The sequence below is a fragment of the Ixodes scapularis genome, unplaced genomic scaffold, assembly GCF_016920785.2.
Source record: "Ixodes scapularis isolate PalLabHiFi unplaced genomic scaffold, ASM1692078v2 PGA_scaffold9__187_contigs__length_104089568, whole genome shotgun sequence".
NCBI lineage: Eukaryota > Metazoa > Arthropoda > Arachnida > Ixodida > Ixodidae > Ixodes > Ixodes scapularis.
Window position 1 is genome coordinate 34,497,516 of NW_024609884.1, and position 27,144 is coordinate 34,524,659.

The 27,144-nt window shown below is 43.8% G+C and overlaps 1 protein-coding gene across 5 annotated transcripts in view; it reads right to left on the reverse strand.

Moving 5' to 3' along the window:
* The window catches only part of LOC8028527 (transmembrane protein 163), a 133,028-nt gene that overhangs the window by 58,398 nt on the left and 47,486 nt on the right, over nucleotides 1-27,144 (reverse strand). Inside the window, exon 1 of one of the 5 annotated variants that reach the window (XM_040205328.2) lies at nucleotides 10,583-10,638. The exons of the other annotated variants lie outside the window; for them this stretch is intronic. The gene's annotated coding sequence lies outside the window, so the exon portion shown is untranslated. Of the gene's footprint in view, nucleotides 1-10,582; nucleotides 10,639-27,144 lie in introns of those variants that run through there. 5 annotated transcript variants of the gene reach the window in all.

Consider the following 27,144-nt stretch of genomic DNA (forward strand, 5'->3'; position numbering starts at 1 on the left):
AGGGCATACTGGGCGAGTTACAGAACGGGTTTCGGAAACAAAGAAGGTTGGAGGACAATTTATTTTCTCTAACACAGTGTATAGAAATAGCGCAAAAAGAAAACAGACAGCTTTGGCTGGCATTTCTGGATATCAAGGGTGCCTATGACAATGTGAACCGAAGGAACCTGTGGGACATAGTGGAGAGCTTAAACCTAGATGAAGGACTAACAGCACTATTAAGGAACATTTACAAGGATAATAAGGTGATTATAACATGGGAAGGAAAGGCGACAGGGAAAATAGAGATAAGACGAGGCCTTAGGCAGGGGTGCCCGTTATCGCCTTTGCTGTTTATGTTGTATCTGAGAGGGTTGGAGGATAGATTAGAGAAGAGTGGGCTTGGATTCGACCTTTCGTACAGTAAGCTAGGCCAAAAAATTCAGCAATCCTTACCGGGATTGATGTATGCGGATGATATCGTACTAATGCCTAACAACAGGACAGAGTTGCAGGAATTAATGAGCATCTGTGGTAGGGAAGGAGAGGAATTAGGTTTAGATTTCAGTAGTGAAAAATCAGCAGTCATGATTTTTAACGATGATGAAGTTGAGAGGCTGAAGATACAGAATATTACAGTTGAGAGAACTAGTAAATACAAGTATCTAGGAGTATGGATATGTGATGGTGCAGAATATCTCAGTGAGCATGAAAAGTATATAATAGGTAAGGGCAACAGAAATGCAGCTGTAATGAAAAATAGAGCACTTTGGAATTACAACAGGTATGAGGTGGTGAGAGAGATTTGGAAAGGGGGTCAAGGTGCCTGGCTTGACTTTTGGAAACGCAGTGCTATGCATGAAATCCGAAGTGCATGCAAGACTAGAAATAAAACAGCGCGGAGTAGGTAGGCTGACTTTGGGGGCACATTGCGAAACGCCAAACCAGGGAGTACAAGGAGACATGGGATGGGCGTCATTTGAGAGCAGGGAAGCGGTGAGCAAGATAGAATTTGAGGATCGGTTGAGGCAAATGAATGGGGAGCAATGGGCACGAAAGGTTTTCAGCTATTTATACATGAGGAGTATAGACACAAAGTGGAGACAGCGCACTAGAAAATTAAGAGGAATGTTTTTAGGCAATAGTGGAGATACGGAAGAGCAAGTCTCAGTTAAGAAGAAAGTTAAGGCCACAGAAAGAGATCGGTGGCTAGAGGGAATGAAGACAAAGACGGCTCTGGAAAGCTATAGATTAAACAAAACAGTTATTGCCAAAGAAAGCATTTATGACAATTCTAGGGGAAGCTCATTGTTGTTTGAGGCGAGGACGGGTGTTCTGCGAACCAGAACATACAGAGCGAAGTACCAGGAAATGGATACAGTGTGCACTGCTTGTGGAGAGGAGGACGAGACGGCTGAGCACTTGATACTCTACTGTAAAGGGCTTCACCCTATGCCTACCGAAGACAATATAGATTTAATAAAGTCATTGGGTTTTAGAGACAGCGAAGGGAGAGTGGATTTCCAGACTGTAGATATTACCAAGCAAAGATTAAGTGAATGGTGGCAGAAAGCGAGAGAAAACTAGGCATTTTCTTATTAACTGATGGCAAGCGGGTTTTTATAGCCTCACTTTCTTTGTAGTGCGGAGTGAATATAGATTTCACATTTAAATATTTTAAGCTTAAATGGTAAAACAAAATGGCTAGGTGGCATAAGCTACCGCCCGATCCAAAGGGCTCAGCCGGATTCATCCATCCATCCATCCGTCAGCGCGCCGGTAACACGAAGCGTCCAAGGTCAGAGCGGCGAGGCGAGCGCGCGTTCTGCCGTCGACACAACTACGACGCAGACGAAATAAGGGAGCAAAAGAATGGCATGCATGCATGCTTTCGCATTCCCAACTGATTAGAAGTGCTTAGGTGTACCTCGAGCCTTTCTTTCTTGTGCACATTTTTTCTTGTGTTCTTTATGTTTTTAGGCCAAATAACACCCCTGCAACATATGAACCTTGTAATCAATGTAATTACCGAGGACATCGGGGCTCAAAGGTTGTAAAATAAAATTTGTGAGTGCTTTATTTGCAAAGTTCGCAGAAAAGCCAAAGAAGCACAAATTGTCTTAGTTCCGCATGTGAAACACCTTGAAGCAGTTTCTTGAGTTGGACAGACAGAAATGGACATTGCACTAATCTTACATAGTGCGAATTATTTCAGTGCAGCGCTCCATCTTGCATCGGCGCTCCCTTGAACCTTCGTGAACGGGCCAATGTCCTATTTCATCAAACCTGACATCTTGAACAGGCCTGTTTTCTGCAAACCTAGCTTACTTTGCAGGCTGCATAGAGGAAGTTGAGGGCCTTCCTCTCTTCAGTGTTACAGGTTTGCTCTCAGCTGCTGAAAGTGCCTAAATGACACCCAACGTAAAGTCACCTAAGTTGAGCTGTTTAGTGGACAAGATAAGCTGCCTGTCTCTATCTTTCCTTTACTCAAGCCAGGGATTCAAATCTGTCAGGTTCATGAAATGGGTTAACATTCTGAGTCTCCACTTGGCCCGCCATATCTCAATGGCAAGCCAAACTCACGGTACGAAAAGAAAAGCTATCAGATTTAAAATAATTACTATAAACGAGGCTGTTTTTCTTTTTTTTTTTTTCGCCAGCTCAAATAGTTTATTTGGTAGGACCGAAACTTTTGCTTTATTTTGGGGGTACTATATTTTCGCGGGGCAAAATATATGGAAAATATCCAAGATTCTCCGTAAACTGGCAGTTTATTGCAAAGCAACTACGTAGCGCCGTTTGTAACTTTATAAAAATGCGGATAAGGATTGGCATTGACTTTGTGCGATGCGCTTGGACGTCGCCCTCGGGTTCATGTTTGAAGAAACCCATGAACAACCTGCGGCGATACGCTGGTAAACTTTTGTATCCAAGTTTAAGTGATTTTAGTGCGCAGACTACTTTTGACAGTAGGCACTGGAGGCGCTGCTGCCATCACAAGTCACCGCCCCCCCCCCTTTTTTTTTATTTTTCCGCCAAAAAAAAGTTATGAACTTTAATATCTTAACGTTTCCTCTGTTCTAAAAAACATATCAGTTGTGTGGAATTTTCAGGGGCGTGAAAGCAGAACACGACCCGACTAGGGCTGGGAAATTGATCGATTAACCGATCGATTAATCGATTAATGCTTTAATCGCGATTAAATGTTTTAATTGGTTAATCGGTAAGATTTTGACGAACCAAAAAAAAACTAAAAATTAAACACTTCCACCACGCAGACGTGGACGCGTACACCTCTATGAAAGGCAAACTTTAGTAGAATAAAAAAAGTTGTAGAAGCGATATATTTGTAACTCCAAATAAGTGCATAAGGTTACACATGTCCCCGGCCACTTCAGCATCGTTCGAGTGCTTATTTAGCGCAGCAGAGGCTATTGTGAACAATGAAAGGAGGGCGATCTTTCCAGAGGATAACAACGAACATCTTTGCCTAATTCAGCAAAACTAATATTCTGTGAAAGGCATCTGGTACTGTTCTTAACTACACATCGCGGTTAATTCATAATCCAAGTTGTGTATTGCACCGTTTATAACATATGCAGAAAAAGAATGCTCTTGCAATATTTTGCATAGAAATAAACGAGACCAATTAATCGATCAATTAATCGATTAAAGGGTGTCGATTAATCGGCTTAAAACTTTTAATCGATGCCCAGCCCTAGACCCGACTACACTTTGGTAAGAAATGTCGACAGAGGCGTGGAAAATAGAGTTGTTAATGCAGGCGTGCCTTTATCATATTTACAAGATTTTTATTGGCTGTCAATACAAAAACGGTTAGAGTACAGGCGAGCTGGTTCATGTTTACCACGTTGCAACTTAACTCGAGACTGGAGTATGAAAAAGAAACTTATACGGTATAAGTGAAAGAAAACAAGAAAGAAGATAACTTTTGAGACGTTCTCTTCTTCCCTGTTTTCTGTCCCTTCTGCGTATGAGTTTCTTTCTCGGGTTAAGTTGCAACACAACACACACACCCTTCTTGGACGCCATCTTGTTCCGAGATGGCGTCAAAGAAGGGTGTGCGTGGAAGCTGCTCCGAAAAAATTGTCAGTAAGGTGCAGTTCCTCGTGTGTTCTGAGCTGCAAGCTCAGTTTTCATTGTAGCTGTTTTAACGTCGGCTTTGAAAAGAAAATGTTTTGATGGCGTCAGGAAAAAGAGCGTACAAACTGAACGCTTGTACTCGGCAGCACCGAAAGGATTGCAGAGATAAGCCTAACACTGAAGATATATCGGACTTGTCTGAGTCAGACACGGATGGCCGAAGCGAGTTGTGAATTAACCAACGCAGCCAAAGCCACGCGCGCTATGTATGGCCTGGAATCTGCATTGGAACGCTCGAATATCAAGCTGGATGTGCTAACACCAAAAAGAAGTGCCAACGAGCAGACAACAATCATCTGCGTTCCGAAGTTTGTGACTTGCGCAAGTAACTGGCCCAGCGAGTGCCGGCTTCAAAACTGCGGAACCAGAGCTACTCGGCGGCTGCATCAGTGCGACAAAAATTATGATCTACGACAGACGGCAGCAAGTGCGAGCACGGAGGCCTGAACTTCCGTCAATGCAAGAACTGGTTTCGGGTCGACGGTACCACACAACAGAAACAAAGACAACTACAATTCAAAAGACCGTGACGGGGGTAGCGCCAGCGAGCTTAAAGGGGGTGAAGGTTGAAGTGCGACCATGGACGATGGATGTACTTTGGTGGGCCCTCGACGACGACAAAAGCCTCCGGTTGGAACATCGAAATCATCAAAGGTGACCATTGTATCTCGTCCGCCGGCTCAGAAAGCTCTATTTACATCCCGATTCGACCCCAAAACAACGGTAATGGATGTTGCTTCTCTCGTTAAACCTTTCCTGAGTGGAAAATATGTGTGCTGCACGAAGCTGAAAACAAAATTCCCCTTCTACTCGTATTTTCACCTCTCTGTATCCGAAGACCTATTTGAAGCGATTAATAACCCAGACGTGTGGCCGGAGAGATGCATATTTCACCAGTTTATTTGCACTCGACTCTACAGAATAACCCTAGTACATATAAAAATGGCCAGAAACCTTAAGTGCTACTATCAAAACACTCGCTGTCTGCGGACAAAGGCAGATGAATGTATGACCAGTACTGTCTCTACAAATTTAGACGTTATATGGTTCACTGAAAGTTGGCTTTTATGAGAGATTTCAAGCGCGAGGTAGTTTTCATCTTTTTATAACGTGTATCGTAAAGATCGAGATTACAGTGCCACGGGACAGAAGTTTGGTGTTGGTGTATTAATTGCGGTACGCGAGTCGCTCAACTCGATCAGAAAGCGGGATTCGGAGTCCTATGCGGAATGTGTTTGGGTTAAATTATCATCCGGTGACGGTTTTAATTGCCTTATTGAGAATTATTATTCCCCCCCTCCCAATTATCAGGTCCCATTGTGTTTGCCAACCATTAAAAGTACTTCAAAAGCAAGTTGATTTTCCAAAGTTCAAAGCCCATATATACGTGGATTTTAACCTTCCTGTCGTGGATTGGCCATCTGGTTTAATGACTAGTGTGAGCAATAAAGTGTCCCGATTACTTGACTTCATTCATTTTAACGGGTTTTGTCAGCACATTAGGTTGAAAAATTGTGCCAGAAATGTTGCTGATTTTTTTTTTTTCAAACTGTGCTATTGAAAATGTAATGCAAACAGTGATCTCCTTGCACGACCTGATGTTTTTCATCCACCTTTCATCGTAGTTTTTTGCTTATCCGAAAGGTTGTGTGTACAACATTTCAGCACTTGCGATTTTAGTAATGGTCATTATTTAGAGCTATATAAGTTCCTTCAAAATTATGATTGATCGACGGTCCTGGGTGATGACTGTGTAGATTCCGCGACTGAATCCTTAACAAAGATAGTAAGGAAGTCAGTCGATTTGTTTATTCCTAAGCGCTTTTCTAAAGCGTCTAAGTATCCCTTTTTGTTTTCGAAGGAATTAAAATATTATATGTGCAAGAAAGACATTTTCATAAATTGTTTAAAAGAAGTGGCGTTGAACTATATTATATGAAATTCAGTGTTTACCGAGCGCTTGTTAAAAAGGTTGTTTAAGCATGATAAATGTGTTTATGAAGGAGGAGTAGAGAGCTGCCTGTGCCGCGAACCCGATAAATTCTGGCAATTTGTAAGGCATACAAAAGTGTCAACTATATACTTCGTTTCAGCTTAGGACCGAGCGCGGCCGATGTTATGTGCCGAGGGACCAATCAAACAGCGAAGCAGGTAAACGTCATGACGTCCTCTCTGCAGTTGATAGGACCAGCCGGTATTCGCCGTCTCTCTGTGCGCGCTCCTCCGCCGGCTAGTCCCATCAAGCCTAGCACACCATGACGCTGCGCTTTTTGCGCTGTGTGATTGGCCCTTTGACTGATAACATCGGCCGCGCTCGGACCGAAGCTGAAACGAAGTATAGGAACACATTTTTACGTAGTGACACGGATTATGTAACTTGTCCCGAAAAAGTAGTCAATACACTTTGAAACTATTTTAGCGATTTTTATTCTGCGGGTGTTCCCCAGAACACGAATTCTGTCGGTAACATTGCTTGTAATGACACTTTGTCAATCAACCAAGTTAGTACCGACGAAATATTGGAGGCAATACAAAAATTAAAACCAAAGCGATCCGTTGGTGCAGATTTCATACCTAGTTTTATTGTTAAGGGCTGTGCTCATATTGCTGCCCCTTTACTGGAACATGTATTCAATATTTCGCTTAAAAAATGTGTTTTTCCAAGTCTATAAAAAAAAGTATGTCGTTGTACCAGTACACAAAGCTGGTGACATGTCTAAGGTAGAGAACTACCGCCCTGTGTTGTTACTATGTACTTTTTCAAAAGTTTTTGAAATAGTGATGTACACCCGTGTTTATTTTCAATTCTTTCGGAAACTGAGCACCGGTCAACATGGATTTGTAAGATGTCGTTCGGTAGAGACATACCTTTGTTCACTACTCAATTACACTGTGCCGTTTTTTGTTGCGCGAGGGCAAGTCGATATTGTTTATTTTGATTCATCGAAGGCCTCTGATAAGGTAAACCACCAAATTGCTTTTGCATAAACTTTCTTTATATGGTGTGTCATCCATACTTTTATTGTGGTTCAGCAGTTATATGAATGATCGTCAAAGTAACGTTCGTGTCTTGAATAGCTTATCAGACATTTTTGTACCAACTTCGGGTGTACCTCAAAAGTCAAACCTGGGGCCGCTTCTTTTTTTTTTTTTTTTGTATTTATTAGTGATATTAAATCTTGTGCAAGGAATGCGCATTTGCTCTTATTTTCAGACGATATCAAGCTTTATTTAAAAATTCAGTCGACGAATGATCGTGTTATTTTACAAGATGACGTTTCCCGCATATCAGAGTGGTGTTCTGATAACTTATCAGTGGTCAATTCAGATAAAACAAAACTTCTGACGATGCGTAGAAAACGTGAAATTATTTCCTATCCGTATCTATTTGGCAATACTTCAATTGAATGTGTTAAAAAATTCGTGACCTAGGTGTTTATTTTGTCTGCTACCTTTCTTTTTCATACCACGTAGCCCAAATCGTCACCACTGCCTCTAGGATGTTAGGGATTATATCACGCCTGGCGCGGGATTTTTTTAATCCACTGTGCATCATTCGATTATTTTGTTCTTTGGTTCGTGTTAGGCTCGAGTTTTGTAGTGCCGTATGGAATTCGCTGACGGTAACTGATGCAGCAAGAATCGAAGAACTTCAGAGACGATTTATTCGCATTGTGTATGACAGATATTTTCAGAGATTTTTTTTAAACTATAAATACATGCTCAAACAGCTTTCTTTACGCGACTTGTCGAAAAGAAGAACTGCTCGTGATCTTTTTATTTTTACATAAAATGATTCACGGACGTGTAGATACTAATTTGTCGTCATCATTGCGATTTCATGTGCCGGCTAGTGTTTCTAGATGTTCACGCATATTTTACCCATCTATTGAAGCAAAATTGTCACCATTAATAAGAATGCAGAACTGTTTGAATAACCTATCTCTTTATGTTGACGTATTTTCAGATTTGTCTGTTTTTTTTTTAAACGGAGCTTAAGTTGTATCTGTTTGGCTCTTAATCTGCACGGCATTCTCGTCAGATGTGTTTATTAACCTGGACTGTGTTTTGATTTTGATTTATGTGCCGCCGTTTTCTGACCGGCTGGTTGTTCTGGGGCATCAGAAAATAAAGCATTATTTCCGCCACTGCTAGCTTTGCGCCTGCTTCACGAGTGGTAACTTTGGCGCGCCCCAGTGTTTCCCACCAGCTTCAAGTCGTTCTAAAAAGTGTTGATTTAGTGGTTTTCGATGACGCTCAGTAAGTTTCTAATTGGAACCATATGTCTCTTTTCACTAACTAAAAAGTCAATTAACGAATTTTAATTAATTAGCCGACTTATCGCAAAGATTAGCCACCCACATATGTCCCCCTGGCCGTATAGCTCACCTGCACAAACCGCATAAGTGTAACTTTCACGGCTTTTTTAAACGAATCTGTAAAGCTTAAAACACACACACACACACGCATATATATATATATATATATATATATATACAGGGTTTTTTGTTTTTTTTTATTCTTACACATTTGGTTAAAAAAAAACGTGAAAGCTACACTAATGCGGTTTGTGCAGGTGGGTTATACGGCCAGGCGGACATTATGTGGGTGGCTAATCTTTGCGATAAGTCGGCTAATTAATTAAAATTTGTTAATTAACTTTTTAATTGGCGGAAATAGACATATGGGTTTAATTAGAAACTTATAGAGCATCATCGAAAACCACTAAATCAACTATTTTTGGAAAGATATAACGCCGGAGAAGCATTTTACAGCGTTCTGTAAAACGCTCCATTTGGACGCGTTTCTAGATTTCGGTTTCTTATCGGAGCGCATCACCGCGCCCGCGGTCCTGCTCCCCAGTGGCTGAGACGCGCAACACACGTGCGCCGTACTTCCTTCCATTCTACGAGGGAGGCGAGGAGGTGGCTTCGCGTCGCGACCACCGGGGAGCAGGATCGCGGGCGCGTAGATGCGCTCCGATAAGAAACCGAAATCTGGAAATGCGTCCAAATAGAGCGTTTTTACAGAACGCCGTAAAATGCTGCCCTGGCGTTATATCCTGCTAAAAATAGTTGATTTAAGGGTTTTCGATGATGCTCAGCAATTTTCTAATTGAAACCATATGTTTATTTCAAGTAATTAAAAAGTTAATTAACGAATTTTATTAATTAACCGACTTATCGCAAAGGTTAGCCACCCGCATAATGTCCGCCTGGCCGTATAACCCACCTGCACAAACCGCATTATTGTTGCTTTCACGGTTTTTTTAAAACAAATATATATATATATATATATATATATATATATATATATATATATATATATATATATATATAAAGAGAGAGAGACAGAGATCGTTTTATAGAGAGAGTATGCTTTAAAGCTACGGTCTCGCGACAAACATTATTAATGCATTTCAGAATTTTTCCCTCGATTGAATTCCCTCGTTAACAAACCATTGATCTACGCAAGTTTTTTCTTCTTTTTTTTAATTTTAACTTTCATTGCATACATATTGGTAAAGTGCCTACTGCAAACGCTTTACAACCCATTCACACACGTGCAACCGAGTAGGACCGAGAGAGACAAGACCGGTTTTTAAGGCTCTTACATCTTAAGACCAGCTCCGCAGCAGCGCACCCGGTCCTAAGACGTCGCAATAGGCTTGAAGACCGGTCTTGTCTCTCTCGGTCGTCCGCGGTTACAAGTGTGTGAACAAGCCTTTACTGTACATCAGAGAGACTATACGTACCAATCAAAAACTATTGTGAAGCAGACGACTTCACTGGTACATAAGGAACATGAGTGTCGTTTGGAGTAACAAATTGTACGCAGTGTGATAAAAAAAAATCAATTTAGCATAATGGTCAATGCCAATGGGTGTAATTTTAAAAAAAGGCGTTTGTAAAAACAAAATGATGTATCAAATCATGTCGTTGAACACCTGATACTGTGGTGCAGAAAAGGAAAAAAAAACAAAAAAACTCTTAGTCGAAGGAGCAAACACAGAAGGGAACGTCTCAAGCTCAGCTAACTGGTTTATTTCTCAAACATCCTATATACATAACCCACATAGCCACCCTCAACCACCTCCAACACAGAGATCTCCTTTGTTGGGAAAATTCTCATATGCGAAGAATATACACTTCACAAGAGACTAAGCGGCCAAACACACAATTAATGTCCTTATCATCAGGGACGACGGGAGACAGTGCCGGGACCTACATCTGGGTGACCTCAGGAACACGGCGACTGCTGCGTATATGTATACATATGCGCAGCAGTCGTATAGATGTACATATATGAATTTTAAATACTAACCAATCTTCGATATTTGGTTAGTTTCTAAGGTTCAATATGGAGAGAGTGAGCAGGCAAAGGCTAGAAGGCTACACCGGGAGCAGGACAGACGGATGATAATGTCAGGCAGACTCACCGAGGAAACGAAATGCGAAGAGGCGGTGGGCGGCAGCTCGACAGTCTTTTTAAAAGCTGCGGCCAAAAAACAAAAGCAATAAAGCAAAAAAAAAAAAGAAAAAAAAAAGAGTGCAGTTGTTGAAGGAATGTCTTCCAGGCGCGGCGGCGATTGTCAGATGCGTGACAGCCCAACAGTGCGGAACGTTTTCTTTGTAACAATGAGTTGGAAATGTCACTGCGTAATGAAGATAAAAAAGTGCCTCAGCCCTTCAGAAAAAAAAAAGTTACATATGATAGCATTTCTCGGGATTAACAAAGAAAAACAAAGAAATGAGATACCGCACTGCAAACACTTGGAGAACGTTCTCAAATACTGGGCTTTGTGTTCCTGCCTCTGAGCGGCCAAGTTTGTTGAGTCAGAGTAGAAGGTGGTAAACCAGATCGCTTTGTATTAACCAGTATTATTTTAATGCCCCGGTATGAGTTATGAAAGCTCGCAATATAATGAGGCCTTGTCCTTCCGCTGGCAAAGCTAATTTCTATTCACAGTCCAAATGTCAGGTCACAAGCATCCAAGTGGGGCGTTAAAAAAAGAAAAGCAAAAGTTCAAGAAAAAAAGAAGGCGAGAAAAAAACTGCTATAGTTGACATAATATTTTACCAGACGTCCTATGCCATTCAAAGGAGACACTGCCATCTGGAGCATCAAAAAAGTTGTGGGCACCCTGGAGGCTCCCCAGCCCAGCTGCCTGACTGCTTGGAACAGGTGGCGAACTTTCCCGCGTGGCGGCGGAATGAAGTCGGCCACGCGCCCATCGCGTGCGCCGCCTTGATAAGGCGGATCAGAGGCGGCGCACAGGCAGTCGCTGCCTGGACTCAGGCACCGCTGGAAACAATGTTAATCGTCTTGTTCATGTCCAATTAAATGTAGTTTCTGGTTGTTGAAACCGTTGGCTCCATGTTATTCCTCCGGGTCGGGTATGCAGCAAGACAAACCGGCCACAAAGTCTAAACAGCGACTACCAAGTGCAATTAACTGATTATGCCAAACGAACTTCGAAGAGGCTGGTCCGTCTGCTCCGTTTGGCCCACTCACTCCTACGTGCGTCTGTTTTCGGACCACCCAGGAACTCCATCACGGAGAACTGTCGCAAAAAGCGCCCCCCCCCCCCCCCCCACTTCCACACACACACACACAAACACTACGTGCTCAACAGCGTTCTTCAGGCATCGGGGATGCACTCAACTGCGTACCGGAGCCGGAGCCGGTCGCTGACCGTGAAAGTGGGGTATCTCAAGAACACCTGCATACATACCTATTTTTCGTAAAATGTACGAAATAGCACTAATTTTACAATTTTACAAATCCTGCTACAAAAGTTACGAAAAAAAAATTATAAGAAAACAAATAAGTTTTTTTTTTTTTTTTTTTTGTAATTTTTTTGCGTAAAATTGTTGCTGACGGCACCTAACACCGCCACAAGAAGGGCGATAGGTACCGTCCACGCAACGATGTAGAGGGGCTTAGAGCGATAAACCGGGGTTCCGGTCTGCCCTCGAAAGTGACCCCCATAAGGCTGCTGCCATTGTACGCAAATTTGACCACTCGTCACGTGACCAAACCAAATACGTGACGTCACAGGAAAGATGGCAGTGCCCAGGCAGCGGCTGGCCCCAGCTGGGCCGAAGCATTGGCCGGAGCTTGTGGGATGCTTTGTTCGTTGTCGTTCGTCTCGGCGAGTTGATTTCAGACGCGGAAGCCGTCATATGAGGTTGTATGAGGCCGGTCGAAAGCGACTTCAGAGTTCAGCGTGGTGTCCGACGTAGGTATAACGTGAAAATACGGATGAACGGTGTGCATTTCGCTTGTGACCGACGGGGATATTGCCACGAAAGAGACAATCGGCCCTACGTTGTTCGGACCTCGGCTTCGGATACCGCTAGGATAAATTTTAAGGCGATGTTTCTGTGCTCTCGTTGACCATCAGGATTTTCGAGGTCTGCAGTGAAGCGTGTGCAATATATTTGGATACACATTTTAGCGACGGAAATTGCGTGAGTCGTGCTTGGCAATGTGCGATCGCGGTGCCGCTTCGTTCAAATGACCGAAGGTTCACTTTGGTTGTTTGTGCGGTGCACCGGAGAGCTTCCTTAAAGCTTGTAGTTCCTGTGCCATGCTTTAGGTGATACTGTGCTGCTTACCAAATTGTTCCGGCGTAGACGTGCACTTTCACGGAGCACAAGTGTTGCAGTTGGTATTGATTCCGCTGGTCTGTCGCGCGTTTCGTCGACACAAATTTTCATCAACACTCGTTGCGCGAATTGCAAGCTGTGCGGGCATTTCATCGCCCGTGTAACCTACCCAGTCCATCCGTTCACGCCGCTGTGCAACGACAGTCTGCAGCGGCTCACTACCAGAAAACTGGTCCCACATCCATTTCAGTTCAGCTCGTCCACGGCAGTCGCCAAACCCCGAAGGAGAGGATTTATTCGGAGAGAATGCCACTAAAGCAATGCAGCTTTTTTAGTGGTCAGGATAGACTCTCTTCTGTCTGTTTTGTTATAATGTCACGGATGCTTGCTCTAGTCCTATTTTCTATCAATATTTACCATTCTGGAAAGTTCCAGGCCATGCTCAGCTGTCATCGTATGTTCTGGTGGAGGTGCTGCGCACTTTACCCATAGCCCTTCACTCTGTGTGGACCCTGGCGGCTCCTCAGCCGAGTTGCCCGATAACAATCAAGACACGGGTGGCGGATTATCCCGCGTCTTAAACGCCCGGCGAGCCGTGAACCAAGTCCTATCCCGAGTCCGGCAGAAAAACCGCAAGACGAGCGAGTACCACAAGGACGAAACTCGGAAATACACCACGAAGAACCTGAAATCCGAGCCAGTCGCTGCTACCAGCAAGAAGCACCGGAATTCGGTCTTTTGCCAGAAAAACCAAAGCTGACTAAGCCAACAATGACAAACATGTAGCAGCAAACCGCGTCTGCTCCCACCATCGTTTGCATGCCCGTCGCACCTCGCACTGCGATGCCCCTTCACGCAGGGTGTATGAAGACGTCGAGAGCTGGATTGAAATACAGTCTACGCTCATTACAAGAGACCTGATTACAACAGACATTTGGATATAAATGCATTTTGATTCGTGAAGTTCGGTTGGTTTTCCTCTACATACTATTGACTCAACTTCGTATCTGCATACAACATACTCCTCTTACAACAGACCGAAATCTTGGTCAAAATCATGGCCGTGTCGCCCGCCACAGTGGGTAGACGGACAACCAGCTCTTATAGAACCTATACTTCTCGAGGAAGAAACTGCCAGACACTGATTTGAGAACCACGAATCCTCCTTAAGTAAGTGGGAAGTTTGCAAGATCGAGCTGAAGTGCACGTTCATCAGTCAACATTTACCAGAGAGGGTCGAATTCCTGATTATGTCCAGGATGCGGCCCCAACGAGAGCGTCACCACCTTCGTAGAAGATGTTTTGGGCCTGATCGAGCACCCACGCCAACCCTGATGTTACAGAAGACAAGAAGCTAGGAATCCCATGTCCCTCATGTGAGGTATAACACCTTCGGCAGCCTTGTCCGCAACTCCACGACAACAGTCGAAGTGTTCATATCACCGAGGCTTCCAACATTGAATGTACACTGCAGGCCCGAACCTGTCACTATCAACAACTCTCCAACTTCTCGATACTCGAGTCGTCCAGCTGCAACTTCGACGCCAGCCTCCCAGGCATCCGCGACATCCACGACGTTGTCCGGAAGAGATCAGGAAGCTACTTCCTGTCAACAGTTGCCCGGCTTTTATTTTGATTGCCGAGATTGTTTCGGAACAAGTTCGACAGGCAATTCATCTGGAGACTTCTTTGAGCGAAGCGGCATCTGACGAACCGAGGGCGACTTGTGCCACAAAGTCACGACGACCGCCATCGGCTACCCGTTACTATTCAATGCCAGTTCAACGAGACACCCCAACGCCGAAGCATTCATACATGCCCGAGCTTGCTGCATTGATGCAGAAAACTACCATGAAAATTTGCGGATGAAAATCCAGCCCTGCAGCTTCAGTGCATCAGATGTCAGTGGCCGCACATGACGTATGATTACAAGACGGCATCAGTCGGTCAAAGTTGCCACTCGACCAAACTGAACACCGACGTGCCAGGAGCGTCATTCAACAACAAAGACCACAGGTATTACGACTGAACACCTGACACAAGACTGTCGCAGAAAGAGCTCGTTATGGAACCATTTGCAAAGAACCGATAATTATGTAATCAAGTGGAAATAAATATATTTGATACACTAACCAAATAAACATATTTCCGCTCGCCTTTACGCCTTCAGAGTCTATACACAAAGAATTGTGTTCACCGCACGTGCTGGACCTTTTGAGGACACTCGCATCTCTGACCCCTCAATATTAATTAATGGGACATACCAAACTGGTTGCATTTACAGTTCTCCTGAACATGTGGTGCATCACATAATGAGAAACGCGCAAAAGGGACAGGACACAAAGTAGAAGAAGGACACAGGACATACGCTGTCCTGTCCCTTTTGCGCTGTTTCTCATTATGTCGTGCAACCAACCAGCCCAGCAAGGTATCCTGTTACATGTGGCACATCCGAAAACCAACTCCAGTGATATGAAAATGTTATTTATTAATTTATTCGCTCCAGGGGCCTCTGAAGGCATTGCAGAGAGAATACTTAAAACTACACACACGATAATAACATTAAAGCACACTGCTGTAACTTGTTAATTGCAAAAACAAACACACCTCTGGGCATGTAGTTTAATAGTATGTGTTGGTGCATTGTTATATAGCAGGACACTTCCTATACGTTGGACACAATAGACCCTTTGCAAAACCCCATCCGGCAACACGACTGTCGCCATTTGTTTTTCACCGTAAAGCACACGAATATACCCCAGTTCACGTCGAACGCTAATGCAGCATTCGAGTCCAATAGGCGCTCAGCCGAGTTCACAGTGATGGCGGACATAACATTCTTGCCGAACAAATGCCCAAAGTATGAAGGCCTTGGGCAATTAGAGTAGTAGCGACTGTAATTCGTTCCATCACAATTTGGCAAGCGGCGAAGGCAAGATTCTCGGTGAGTCAATATGCACGTTGGAAAGAGGCACATGACAACATATCATCAGAGTGCTCGTCAGCACAGATTTGTCACACGCCTTCACTCCGTCTCTCTGATTGGCACGAGGGGGCTGTGGCGGTAGGTCTTTTAAAAGTTACGGTGATACGAAGTATAAGCAGCCCACACTTTTGAAAAAAGTCTATTGAAGAGACCAAAAGGAATGGTAGTCAACATTTTTCAACAAGACTGCTTTTCGGGTAAGGGATGAACACAAATATGAATCATCTTGTACAGGTAACTAAAACAAGTAAATAATTGACCAACTCATACAGTGCACTCTTGATGAAAAAAGTATTGCTGCAGTAAATCCTACGAAAGAGAAAAATGTGCAGTTAATCTATGCGTACACCAAAACTGCTGTTCTTATAGCAAGCCGAATAGCATTGAAGCAAGTACCTGCAACGATTTATTCATCCCCACACTCCATAAAAACGTCCTCCTCGCAGCTGAAAATAAGTGTGCAATTCGCACTCACAAAAAAAGGAAGAAAAGCGATCGAATGTAGAATCGTCGATTAGCACAAAAGGTTAAAGATCGCAGGAGCTTCCTCGCTGAAAGTTTCTATGGTTATTAGGTGACGCAGGGCTGAAACAACTTCCCCTAGGCCCTCACGCGACGTATACCTTTCGCTTCGATTCTCAGACGTTCAAACGAAGCTAGAAAAATGCGAATATAATATGCTAGGAGTTATATCGTAAAATTGTTTACAAGTACAAAACGTAAAGATCGCAGGAGCTTCGTCGCTAAAAGTTGGCTGTGATTATGCAGTTACCTAGGGCTGAAACGAATTCCCCTAGGTTCTACGTCCGGCGCATACATTTCGCGTCGATTCTCAGAAATTCCAACGTTCAAACAAAGCTAAGAGAATGCGAAAATTTCGTGCTAAAAGCACTCAAAGTTCTATTGATCCTCGAACACATCCGGGAACCGAGCACCGGTACGGCGATACGGCTGATGCTGTCTCACAGGCGTTAATATCCAGATGATCCAGGGCAATCTTGCGGAAAAAGGGTATAAAGTCTCATTCCTTCATATTTTCACATTATACCTGCGTCAGCGAGCACGAAGAAGACCGAAGTCGTGGGAAAGTAGTTACACATCGCGGCTACCGCGCACCGAACAAACTCGCATCCGCCAGCTCTGGGCGCTGCCATCTTACCGGTGACGTCACGGCTCTTGGGAGGTCACGTGACGAGTGGTCACTTTTGCGTACAAAATGGCGGCAACCGGGGGGGGGGGGGGGGGGGGGGTTTCACTTCCGAACTTCCGGTTTATCATTCTAAGCCCCTCGCTGCGTCCACGGCAGCGTCGTGGTTTTTACTATCCGCCTCTCCGGTGGCCACGGATCCAAAACCGATCCAAAGCCCAAAGCCTTCGTTCATGTGTTCGGCGGCGCACATAGAGGCGGCCCACGTTGGTTTGGCGTGTTGGGCCTCGCTGTTTCGGCCAGTTTCGTGGCAAGCAGAGCGGTGTCTGTGTTTGTTGCACGTATAATCATAGCATTCCCCTAACCGCGGTGGCTTCGTGGCGCAATGGCGAACTCCAAACCTCAAAAGAGGTACAGTTTCAGGTGTTCCTGAAATCCTACACGTTGGAATTCCCGTGCTTCGTGCCGTCTAAGAAAGCAGAGAAGTTTGAATTCTGTCGCACGTGCACGTGTGATGCAAGCGTTTAGCCAAAAAGTGTCTGCCTCTTACTATAGACCTTTTCTGCAAGTGCGCCGCCATCTTGAATTGACGTCACTTCCAGTATGGGCGAAAACATTGTTTTGCCTTTGCCACGCCAAGAAAAAGCATTTAGGATAAAAGCGTAACCGTCACACATTATCGTTTTGCTTCCCCCTTATTTTTTTATTAGTTACAGGTTGAAACGTTTTATTATTTTTTCATCGCCCATACCGGATACGCCTATGAGGTGGCTGGGGACGAGAGTACACAGAAAAGGTCTATACTCCGCGACAACTTTCCTTGGCAATGCAGTGGAAGGTACGTCCCGCGTCCCCTCTCCCATTTTGAGTGTGCGCAGGCTTTCCTCCTCTCCCCGGAAATGGGGGAGGAGGAAAGCCTGCGTACACTCGAAATGGGAGAGGGGACGCGGGACGTACCTTCCACTGCATTGCCAAGAAAAGTTGTCGCGGAGTATATCCCCCCCCCCCCTCCCTCGCCCCTCTCCTCCCCTCCGCGGCCGCGGGTGTGTTACGATTTCTAACGTCCACAGGTTGGCAGGTATGTGCATATATCCTGCCAGCGATTCTGACGAAAGCCTGGAATTGTCTCCGCAACCTCGCGAGGTAGGATCCCCCTGCGTTACAAGCGATACGGCAAAGTGGCAAACCGCTGTGCTTGATATGGTTTGAACCCAGTGTATCGAGAAGGTACCGCAACGGAGGGTATTCACTGGACGCCATATTTGAAGGTGCTGTTTGGAGCGCATGCTCAGAACGAGCTTCCATTAATAGGCTGATAAGAGTGGCAATCTTGGTGGTGTGGAATACATGTTGCAAAAGAACTGTGGAAGATCGCCACCAGATCGGAGCACGTAGAGCGAAAGCTCGCGCTGCAGAACCCAGGAATCCTTGGTTCAATCCTCACCCCTGCCCGTTTCAATCTGGATGAGCATCATACCGGCGTGCGGTCGTGTATCACTACTGCGTGATGCACGTTAAAGACGCCAGGCTAGCGGTTCTACTGCGCTGGCTAAATTTCTTATCTACAGCTGGGAAACAATTCGTCCGTTAGGCAGACTAAGTTCTAGGCTGCGTAAACGTACACACACCCCAATTATTTTTTTTTAAGTTTGCCATCAGGACGCAATTAGCTGTCGCGCACACAGCTATGGCCGCCAGTGAATGCTCCCTATACTTTCAAAATCGATGAGAATTTTACAGCGAAGCAGTTTATGGTTAAGGTTTCGTGGGTTTTTCATGAGCGTCAACAAAAACTCGCAGCATTCTCTCTCTCTCTTTCGTTGTTCCAAGCGCTTGCGTGCCTAGTTTTCCACGGCTCTCCCGGGGCGGCGGCCCCGTCGTGTGGCGGTCCCGTCACGCGTGTCTAGTTTCCTCCGGCTCTTCGGGCAGCGATAGTCGTCCACTCAAATTTGTATAAAAAACCAAAAAGACAAGTTGCCGTTGTCCATTCTAAATTTCACTTCTCTCGTCGTAATGGGTCCGCGTTCGGACTCCCCAAGAGCAGCGCGCCTATGAAGAGCAACGGCGGGAACGGCAACGAGAATGTCAGCGGCGGCGGCGGGTGGGGAACGCCGCCGATGAAGATCGTGGATAAATGTGTTCGTGCCTTTCTTCAAAACTCTGTGGTCATGTCTGTGTCGTGTGCTCAACAGCTTCGCTGGCTATCCACCTTCACAAGAGTTGACGGGCTCATGGGTTTGTTTCTCTACTTCTCAGAGACGTGAACTGTTTCTAAGAAAGGCCGCTTAATTTGAGGTGTTCGAACGACACTGGTTGAAAACTTCTGTGTTTTGCCTTGTGTGTACATTGTTTGCAGCCCCCAATTGAGTACTTTGCGACTTGCGTTTTTTTTTTTTTTTTTTGTGTGTGTTTGGTAGAGGGCGGAAAAAGAGACAGAAACCCTTGAAGCGAAATGCCGTTGGTGCGTGGTCAGCACGCTCTATTGCTCGAGCTAATATTAACAAAAAATTATATATTTCGTTTTACTTTACGTGTGAGCGTGGCAGGAGTGAGCTTCGGGCTTTCAGCGTCCTCGTCAAGCACGCGCGCTCGTGCAGTGCAAGCACTGTCATAGCCTCCTATATACTGACAAAGCCTGGCAAATCGCCACGAGAAGCGACCGCCGAAATGGAAAAGGTGGAGCGGCAGACAACGAAGGAGAGGAGAGCCCACGTGACTGGCACCCCGCTGCGGTGAGACGGCGAAACGCAGCGTCTCGCCGCTGCGGCGAGACGCGAGGACTCGATCGAAGGTGTGTTTCGGGTCCCCGCCGCTGGAAAAGCTGTGTGCTGACGTCCAAGTTCCCCGAGAAATGGCTCTTTGATGATCTGTGCTACCAGATCCTCGCGCTCCAAATTTGCGACCGGGCACTCTATGGCTAAAGCTTTAGTACTCTTTGGTGTAGTGAACATTACTGCCGTTCCGTTCGCATTTAAATAATAATTTACTTAAAGTGATCGCGGAATGCTATCACTTTCTGAGCGTTATTATTGCTCAAAAAGGTTGCCCAAGTAGGTTAAAATATAAAAAAAAGCCTTAAGCTTTTCAAAATTTACTGTATTAATCAATCATATCGTCACTATCAGAGCTGATGTCGTCATCATCATCATGGATGGCTTTGGAGCAACCTTAGACCAGGGCCCCAAAATATCTTAATTAGGCTCTGCATCCATATGGGCTAATAATATCAGCAGCGAGTTGGATAACTGCGTTATCCAACTCGATGCGGTCACAAGAGCCGAGCAAGTCGCCGCCTGGCCCAGTCCGCCCGGTCACTTGCAGGGGAGGCACCACGCCGGCCGTAGGAGAAGGAACCCAACGTTCTGGATCTCATTAGGCTTTTATAAAGTTTTCTTCTCTCTCTCTCTCCTAACTTGGCATTTTAAGTTTATGCTGACATACAAACATTCCACCGCATGATAATTTTCGGAAGAATCCATTTAGCTTTGAGAAATAAAAAAAAAATAAAAACAAACTGGCGATCGAACCTCCATGCTTAACCACACGCGTTAACCAGACGCGGAGTATCTTAAACCTAGGGCGCAAGATTCAACGCGAGAGCTAAGCCGAAAAATGTAACCACTGTCATTTTTTTTATTTCCTGCTTTGTGTACACATTATACATTATTTTTCACGTATTGCTCGCTAAAAGAAAGATTTGTGTATCATGTAACCGTCCCATCACTACATCAATCTAGGTTTATTACGAAACATTCTGTTCGAGACTCCGCACATATAGATCGCGCTTGATGCCAAAACATATTGGCTTGTTAGTATTTTCCAACCATGGGGCCTCTTAGTACCTGGTAGTTTAAAGTGCTTGGTTAGTACATACTAAAATAATGTATTGTTAACTACAGTGGCTAACTATTAGCAGACAGGCAAAGAAGGGAATACCAAGGTTGGCAACAACAACAACAAAAAAAGACAAAATTGAGAAGAACAATATGCTTTATATAGTACATCATTTCGCGGCTCGACCTTCGCGTCGTTATCATGTGGTTGTCGGCGTGTAATGTTTAATGGAAAGGTTCATAAGCATCGGCGCCCTTTATGCATTATTTACTTCCCAAAAAGCGGACTCCAGTCGACTGGTGGAAAAAGGCCTAGGTATCCCGAGCGAGCGTTAGCCACCCAACAAATTCTTCTCGTTCCCCACGCACTACCAATTGTAAACGGTAATTTAAAACTCTACGTACGTTAATGATGAATATGTATGTGTATGCTGCTAAAGAAAAAAATGAAAGAATAACGTGCTAGAGGTTCCGAGTTACATATTGTCCCTGTAACCCGATATATATTTATTAGCCTCATATTGTTACCCGCTCTCGTTATCGTCATTTGATACTCATTGTGTCTTACAATTTAGAAAGAAGCATTTCGTATCAGCGTTATTATTAGTGTTCTTGCATGTAGTGCGTTGCGTTAACCAATTTATAATATTTTTGTACAAACCAGGTTTTGAACTTTTTCTAAAAAGCTGTGATAAATGTCGTTACAAAACAAAAAAACTATCTTTTTTTTTTTTTGTTTTTTTTTTTCTGTGTAACGTCATAGGCGTGTAAGGAATACAAAACGGTAATATTATGCATACTTTGTCTCAGCTGAAGTCGAGACGCAGCCGACGCTACGGGCTAGTAGGACCGATCAAGCAGGGTCAAAAAGCGCAAGTCACTAGGCCTTTTCCATTTATGATTGGCTCAGTGATGATGGAACACGTACAGAAACATGATAGACACCATGATGGTGCGCTTTTGACGCTGTCTGTTTGGTCCCATCAGCTTGTAACGTCGGTTGCGTCTGCACTTAAGGTGAAACGAAGTATAACAAAATGCGATCGTTGGATCATGAAATGCATGTAATACACATTAATATGTATTGATTTCCTTGACGATCATCTGGCTTTATGCACATCCGTGTACAGTCGCCGGAAATAGGAGTTACCAGAACGGAATGCAAACTGGAGCAGAGGAAATTCCGCGTGGGGTGCAACAAGCGTTATCACGCCTTACACTCTAAAAAATGTCTGTGCGTCTACTTTCACACACAACACTCGGAGAGCCAATCACCGCAACTTACGGAGGCAGCTCAGCGAATGGCGATTCGAAAACATACGTTTTGACCAGAAAACGCAGTCTGAGTTGTGACATTAAGCAATGCAAAACGTCACGCTTGCATTGCTTAATGTCACAACTCAGACTGCGTTTTTTGGTATAAACATATGTTTCGGCATCGTCATTCGCTGAGCTGCCTCCGTAAGTTGCAGTGATTGACTCTCCGAGTGCTGTGCGTGAAAGTAGACGCACAGACTTTTTTTAGAGTGTAAGAACCTGGCTATAGATTCAGGGCAGAGAACAGAAGGTGCCTCAGTCGGCTGCTAGTCAGCGCGGCTGGTAGCCAGAATGCGCAGCTTTGGGAAGGCCTAGCCACCGAACGATTGGACACGAGCGCTGCGTCAGAGTTCGGCAGGGTACTCGAAGATTTGAGCTCGATATCGGAACCAATGATTGCGGCCGCGGGCCGTCTCAGAGTTGTTAAAATCCCGCATGAGATGGCGCAACCTACCAAACCAAGCTTCATTGCCCGGTAGGTATTAGAACCGACCCATATCGCAATCGGGAGAGGAGGGGGGGGGGGGGGGGGGGTCTATGCAGGGAGGTGACAGGCATTCCCGCTTTTGAAAGCATGAAGTTGCAGCACGGCCGATTACAATGACTACAATGACCGCCTTTTGGGTGTTCATATGAAGAGCCATATCAGATATGGTGGTGACGTCCTTTTCGATATATTAAACAAGGCACCAATGTAAATCCGCCTCAACCTTCTACACTCGATACCGGCACTCGAAGGCGCGATCTTAGTCGGCCGTGATGCAGGTTCAATCATTAACCGCTGGAATGCCGATAGAAATCCCGCGTCCACCCCTTTGATAATAGGAAGTTTTCGTAGACCGCGTTTCCCCCTCCGCTAAGCTCTCCGCAACGAAGAAGCTGCTACTGCGCCTGCGCGCCAATAGCCTTGACTGTCGAGTTCCGGGTATCCTAGCGGGTTGCGGAGGGCTTAGCGGAGGGGAAACGCGGTCTACGAAAACTCCCTAAGAAGAAGGGTATACTGGATTTCCTCCGTTCCGCTATACGCTCCCGGTTGTTGTAGCTCATATGTCCAGTACTGTACGCCCTCGTCTCCACGTCCCTTCCAATAACTTTTTTAATATAATTATTGTCCTTTATGGTCGTAAATAAAACGTTTACATAAATGACCTAGTATACGTGTGTATAAAACACGCGTGCATAAATTATCTAGTTTAACATAATAAAAAAAACAAATTTCCGCCTCTTTGTCGACGACCTGATAATATTTGCTGATATAAATAACAATGTATACCAAGAAAACTGCAACTCAAGTCTTGACAAATTCGAAAATTTGTGCCGAAAATGGCAATGCAGGTGAATAAAATACAAATGCGTTTCTATGACCATCACGCGCAAAAAGTCTCCATTGTCTTTTTCATACCCCCTAGATAACACTGCTCTTCAACAAGTTTCACCTTTTGAATAATATCTCGGTATTACTTTAACATCTGCTCTTACGTGGAATGGCCGCATCCACTCGTTGTGCCAAGGGGCAATGCTTATGTTGTGGTAGCTAAGACGTAATCTAAAACACTCTACATATTAAAGAAAACTAATAGCATACAAATGTTTGATTAGACTTATCAGAATATGCTGTCATTATCTGAGATTCCCACAATTTAACAAATATAAACACACTTGAAACAACACAAAAGAAGGTCCTCAGACTTATTTATAACAAATATAGAAGATTAGATTATGTCAGCAGTCGGTACAGCTTAGCAGACATCGAGCCACTCCAAACACTTGGGAAAATAAACACTCCCCGTTTTATATACACCCTCATTATTGACGGCTTTAAAATCGATAAGACACTCTATGTCACTCCAAAATCAGTTAGGAGCATAAGAAGCTACCATATAGCTTATCGCTCACATAATATAGATGTCACAATGACTGTGTAAAATTTTAATTTTTTCCAAAAATTGTTAGATTAGAAATATTTGCCTTTTTAGATTGTAAATACCGCATCTGCTCACTCATTCAAAGCATCACTCTTTTCACTTTTTAAATAAAATGTTCAATCGATTTCGTGCGTGAAGCTGCTATGTTACGCCTTCATTACTGTTGTTTTTGATATGTTATTTTCAGCGGTTATCTTAAAAGAGTCGTTCTAGTGTATAATGTAAAATGGCTTCTGTTTCACTATCACAAGCACTTGCGTGTGAAGTGTATGTATTTGCTCATTAATCCCGCCTGGCTATTCCTGTGCTTGCTGGTTGTTGTGTTATCAAATATTTTTGTAGTGTTTTTTTTTTAATTATTGCTTTTACAAGCGTAAATGTGTCTCCTTTATTCATTCAGTTTTTTTTTTATGATTTTATTTGCATTTTTTATGTTCTACCGCCTAGAAAGGGTCCCAATCCTACAATATTTTCCATGAGAAAGTAGCACTATCTATAAATAAATAAATAAATACAATTTTTAAAGAGTTGCTGCTTTCAGTGCCAACCGCCTCGAAAATCCTCGATGTAATCTCAATTCCCATAACACCAATTAGCCTATCTTGCATTTGCTCGTCTATTGCTTGAAGACACAGCCCAGATCTGAAACCCTTCGCGAGACAACCTTCGTTACAACTTTGACGCCTTTCAGAAACCGACGGTGTTTTTTTTTATTTTTTTTATTTCTTCCATTGAATCTCGATATACTGGTGCAGCCCTTTTAAAGTGTATCCAATTTGCAGCTGTGCTATCAAATACGTCAAGTTCGTGTTTGCGTAATCATGCGCGAAATATATTGCACCAACTTCACCGTTAAATTGAATATATTTAAATCACATTTCTGAAAGGGATTCTCATTTTTTTCTTTCGTTTCCCTTGCATGTTGAACGTCCCACCTGGAAGCGGAATTTTGTCATCCACATCTGGGCTCTACTCTCACGAAAATTGACTGTACATAAACACTAACTACATTTTAATAGGCAATGATAAATCGTGGTGTCGTATGACTCACCTCTTTTACATTAAGCATTTTGTAGTTTTGGTTTTTGAATATTTGTCGTAACAAATTGTTGCGCTAATCCTCATCTGGCAACAGGCCGCCTCTTCCTCCTTGCATAACGGTCACAGGTACTCAGAACAAAGTGAAACAATATTTGAAGCGAATTATGGGCCAAAATATACAAGCGTCAGAAAATCGACATGCACGCGGCTGCTTTGATGTGCACACTTATCTCAGGGGTGCAATACGTCTGACAATAGCGCAAATCATTCAGCAAACACAAAACGTAGAATATAGGCCCATATGTTAGCTTCGTTGCTTGCAGATTATTCACGCATGACTCATTTTACGTATGCACGCGCAAAATCGACCTTTACGCAAAGCACCAAAATATAAGTTCCAATTTCACTTTCAAATATTCACTTTCAAATTCCCTTTGAATTATAAATGTCTCACATTTGTATGCATGCTTGTGCATTAGAATAAACTCCCTTGTTTTCGAAGATTTATCGTTAAAATTTGCACGCTAATCTTTTGTGGCCCTCAATCAGTATGCAGGTGTGTACACGAAGCACGGCAGCCTTTGTGAATAACAGCTTCCAAATGAACGAAAGCCGATACGTAAAGAAAGTATGTAGACGGTGCAGGCTATACACCATCAACGTGTTTCTCCAACATGACTTCAGTTGTTTGATGGTCCCAAACATTAAAGAGGCTTCAAAAGATGCATAGATTGAGCTCGTTGGCCAGATTTAAATACACACTATGCTGGGACTGTTCCTTCGCGACTCGAATTGGTCGGTCCCCTATCAAGCACTGCCTATCCCTTCAATAACCATGTCTGTGAGCTCAGATTCAGAACCACAAAGACTACCCCCCCCCCCCCCCCCCCCCCATGGCAGGTTAATAAAAAAACATCAGAGAAACAACAGTTTTTATTTTGAATAATAATTTTGTTTCTTCGCGGATAGTGTCTGAATGGAATCATTTGCCTGAAACGCTTATTCACACGACGTCTGTATATTCATTCGTAGGTGCATTACACCACCATTTCACAAAATTTGTGCATACTTTTGGCTCGCTAATATTATAATTTTTCTTAACTGCGCACTCCATTTTCATTTTATTGTTTCTTTTAGATATGTGTGCTTCATAGTGTTTTACGTTATGTTATGATTCATACGTCTATACGTATCTGTGTAGTCCCATTCTGTTCATCCTATAATCTGTATAACATGCTCCAGTTTACTGATTGTTCTTACACTGCACCACCAACTAACGTATGAGTTTCAAAACTTTGTAACCACCCTACTGAAGTTCCAAATGAAACTGGTAGTATTACTAAATAGATAAATAAAAAGAAAAATGGCGTTTTGGATTTTGTTTTAAGCTTATAGTTCAGTTACCAAAGCAAAATCCATCCGGCATAGCAACGTTCCTTTAAAATTGGACGAAATATTCCAGCCCAATTCGTCTGATTCTCAACAATGGGATCGGTGAGGCATAAACCAGTCGACGAGTTTAAAAAAAAAAAAAAAAAGTCCATTGATCATTTTTAATGCGTTGAGTCATGGAACTGGCTGAGCCCCTCTAAGGTCAAGCTGCTGTTTTCCAGCTCTCATGGAATCGTAACGAGTGTTATAACAGTCAAGCTCATTAACCCCTCAAAAGACAGATGGCAACAGAAAGAAGGATGGTGTGTCCCCGCATCCGGTTAGGGTTTACATGACATGCGGTTCAAACCTGATTCATCTGTGCCGAATGAGCAAAACTACGGGGTGTTTCAAAGCACTATTTCGGCGTAAAAGAAAAAAAAATTTGTATAAATGAACCAATTAACCGAGTGCAATTAAAGTTTTCACAAAGGTGGCTTTATGTGGTGCATTTATCATTCTAAAATGTTATAAGTGTAGGTTTCAGGGGGAAAATATTAAGCCAAAAAATACCTGTTTGTTCCTAAGCACAGGGGAGGAAAACGGCGCGTGTCCTTGTCCACTCCTTCGTGTTCGTCCTCTGTGTTTGCGCGTACAAGTTTAGTCAAAACCCGTCTCATCAACGCTGGATGCTCGCTGATCAGACAACATAAGCCAAAAACGTGAAAGCTTTTTAGAGATAAATACCCAAAAGCAGATCCAGCAAATC